At 53.8% G+C, this 3554-nt stretch overlaps 1 protein-coding gene across 4 annotated transcripts in view; it reads left to right on the top strand.

Moving 5' to 3' along the window:
• The window catches only part of SOX13 (SRY-box transcription factor 13), a 45310-nt gene that overhangs the window by 498 nt on the left and 41258 nt on the right, over window positions 1-3554 (top strand). The window contains exon 1 of one of the 4 annotated variants that reach the window (XM_077771947.1): window positions 1728-1746. The exons of the other annotated variants lie outside the window; for them this stretch is intronic. The gene's annotated coding sequence lies outside the window, so the exon portion shown is untranslated. Of the gene's footprint in view, window positions 1-1727; window positions 1747-3554 lie in introns of those variants that run through there. 4 annotated transcript variants of the gene reach the window in all.

Below are 3554 nucleotides of genomic sequence, written 5' to 3'. Positions count from 1 at the left end.
CGCACCACGCTTAGCCAGGCTTGGGGTGCACCCCCCCCTCACCGACCGGCCGAGGGCACGGTCACTGGGGTTTTCTCACCAGCCTGTCTAGGCGCCCAGTTTGAGGATTTCCCAGCGGGAAGCGGAGGCGACCTGTGCGCGCCCCGCGTGGGACTCGGGTGCGGGCGCCCAAACGCAGACCCACCCCCGCCCTGGCTGGTGCGGTGCGTGGGGCCGGCCACGCAGTCCTTCCCACCCTGTCAGGTTCGCACCCCAGCGGACCCGCCGGGCGCTGCATCCTGTTTGTTTTCTGCTCCGGCCGCTCCTGTTTCACCCCTTCCCACCTCCCACCCTGGCCTCCTCCTTCCCAGCCCCCACCTCCCGCCTAGGCTGTCGGAGGTGAATCTCCGCATCCTGATTTCCCGGCAAAGCGAATCTTGCCTGGGGGTAGGGAGGCGGAGATGTGGGGAGGGNGGATTTTCCCAGCTGCCCGCCTGGCCTTGCAGGCTGGAGGGGCTCCGTGACTTATCCGGGGCCCCGCAGGGCGAGAGACGTGGGGGCTGCCAGAGAGTCCCGGGCGGGGCCGCGAGCCGGGCCTGGGCGGGAAGTGCATTTTGAATTTCAGCCCTGGACCTTTCCGGGAGGACTTCGAGCGCACGAGCGGCGGCTCCCGCCCCCGGGAGGGCCGACGGCAGCTGCAAGGACTCCAGCGGCGTTCTTGGCTGCCGCCTCCGTGACAGGGGCTAGGAGGAAGCCGAGGAGTTTTCCTGGGAAGTTCGCTGTGACTCTGTGGGAATTTCCGGGCAGGGCGCCGCGGCACTGGCGAAGGGGTCTGGCCAAAGCCAGAGGAGATGCTGCGGTTCTGGGCGGAGTTTCGAGATCGGGTTTCTAGAGTGCTCCCTTAGGAAGTAGTGCTCCAGATGCTGGGTTCAGCGCACTTTGGTTTTAATTCCCCTCCTATGGGCAGCACGAGCTCAGGCGGTCCTTTAACTTTTACGGGATTTCCCCTCTGTGGAATGGGCAGAATTATGTACATATCTTTGAGGCTGGCATCTAATAATCAATTAAGCGATAATGGTTTGGGAGGCATGAACTCCAAAAGGAAAGGGACCCCTCCTCCCCCCAGCGGGACCACTAGCTCAGTGGTTAAAAGCCAGGGGCTCTGGAGGTAGATCCTAGATCCTGCCACCGGCAACTTGATCTTGAGTGATTTAATCTTACTGCTCTGTGCCTCAGTTTGCTCGTCTGAGTCTCAAAGAACAAGGCACATAGTAAGTGCTGGAGAAATGTCAGCTGTTATTGTCATTATGACTGTTATTATTGTCATTATGACTTAACTCAACAAAGCCCAGAAGGGCACTTTGGGATTGTGCTCCTTTAATCCATTATAACAATTGTCCACTTCTGGGAGAGAAGAAGCCTCTCCCTTCTTCCCACCCTCTCCTAACACTGACTTTTCTGATTCTCCCTACTCCTTGCTTACTTCAGTCTTGTTAAGTCTTTTATCACCTCCCCTCATGCTCCCCCCCATTATTTCACAGTTTTTATGAAAAGCATTTTATTCCCTCCTTTTCCTCATTCTTAAAAATTAATCTTGGCCCACCTGCAGTCTTCTCTCCGTGGAAATCAGGCCCCAGGAAGGAAGGTTGTCCCCTGAGGATCCTGGCTTTGGCTGCTGGCTCAGGATTGGATGTGCATTTGTGTCTCTGGAGCTGGGTGAATTTCTGGAGAGAGGAGCCCAGGTGTCTGGGGCCCCGTGGGGAAGGGGTACGTAGGGGAGGGGAGTCAGGTGGGATTGGGCTAGGCTGTTCCTGGGGGAGCTCTGCTCCCTGGGCAGCGTCTGGGTCACCTGCTGCTGGGGCTCACTTGGGAACCTGGAATATCCCGGCTGCCTGGGAGGACTGGATGTGAAGTTTCATCTTCAACTTTGCACTTGCAGTTAGAGTATTTTCTAGGAGTTTGGGTTTGTCACAGGCCCCTGGTCTGATTCTGGACACTCTGCAAATGCACAGCGCCAGTAAGGGATGAGCTGGGTGACAGGAGGGAAGAAAGCAGCAGGTGGATGCCGCCTCAGACAATGGGCTCCTCTTTCTCTGATACCCTACCTAGCCCCCACCCCGGGCATGGGGGACGGTGGCCAGGTTAGTGCTTGGAGAGCCTACCCGTGGGCTGTTTTCAGTGATGAGAACCAGCACCGGCGCCTCAGTCCCCCCTTTCATTCCTTCAATAGAAATTTGTTGAAAACGTATTACGTGCTAGGCAGCGTGGCTTTTAGGGGTGAACAAGACAGGTAGTGTGTGTGCCCTCATGGAGCCTTCCGTCTAGCGGGAGGCAATAGATAACTTGAAATAAGTAACCAAGACCACATTAGGCCCTGTGTGATGTGGAAGAAACACAACAGGGCCCCACGCTAGAGGATGTGCGCTTGGAGGCAGGCAGGGGTGGCCCTAGATTGGAAGCCAGTGAAAGCCGCCTGCCCTGCACCCTGCGTGGAGGATGGCTGAGCGGGAGCCCCGAGGATAAGAGGCCAGCCTCAAAGACCCAAAGAAAGGATTCTGGGCTGAGGGAACAGCAGATGAAGCATCCCTGAGGCCAGATCAAATTTTGCAACAGCAATGTGGCCAGAGGAGGAGAAATGAGAGGAAGGCAAGAGCCTGGTCACACAGGACGCGGTAGGACTGGTGAGGAGCCTGCATTTTATGGCCAGAGCGATGGGGAGACGTGGGAGAGTTTTAAGTAGGGGAGTGACTTGATCTGATTTATGATTTTAACAGATTGTTTAGTATACAAGAAACAGGTCGTCAGAGTTGCCCGCAGGGGAGGGAGATGATGGGGGGAGGAGTGGGTTGGGATGGAGGAAAGATGGTGTTTTGGCTCCAGAACGTTTTTTGTCCTTTCTGAGTATAGTGCACATATCAACCATACCACACAAACGCAAACCCAGAAAGCGTAGGTAAAAAAAGAGCAGCTTATAATTTGGAAAATGTTTATAATAAAAAGTGTAAGAGAACCTATATAAAGCTATATGGTACAGCACTAATTTTGTACAGATAATTAAAAAAATTTTTTAAATGTTTATTTATTTTTGAGAGATAGACACAGCGTGAGCAGGAGAGGAGCAGAGACAGAGGGAGACACAGAATCTGAGGCAGGCTCCAGGCTCCGAGCTGTCAGCACAGAGCTCAGTGTGGGGCTTGAACCCACGAACCGTGAGATCATGACCTGAGCCAAAGTTAGCTGCCCAACAGACTGAGCCACCCAGGCGCCCCTACAAAATTGTATGTATACACATGCCCAGCCTGCACACATACATAAAAAGATTCAGAGGCTGCCTCGAAATGTTTACAGAGCTAATTCCAGATGCTCGACAATGGGGTGACTTTTATTTCCTTCATCTTTTATTGATTTTTCCAGTCTTCTATGATGGTCATGAATTACTTTTGTAAGTGGGAAAAAAATGTAAAAAAGAGAGGTCGCTTTGGCTGCTAATAGAGGATAGTTTGGAGAGGAGCGAGAATGGAAGGGGCTAACTAGGAGGCTGATTAGGAATTTGAGGTAGGGCGGGCTGGAATTGA

This window comes from Crocuta crocuta, unplaced genomic scaffold (assembly GCF_008692635.1).
Source record: "Crocuta crocuta isolate KB4526 unplaced genomic scaffold, BGI_CrCroc_1.0 scaffold318, whole genome shotgun sequence".
NCBI lineage: Eukaryota > Metazoa > Chordata > Mammalia > Carnivora > Hyaenidae > Crocuta > Crocuta crocuta.
This window is presented reverse-complemented; position numbering and strand designations above follow the sequence as displayed.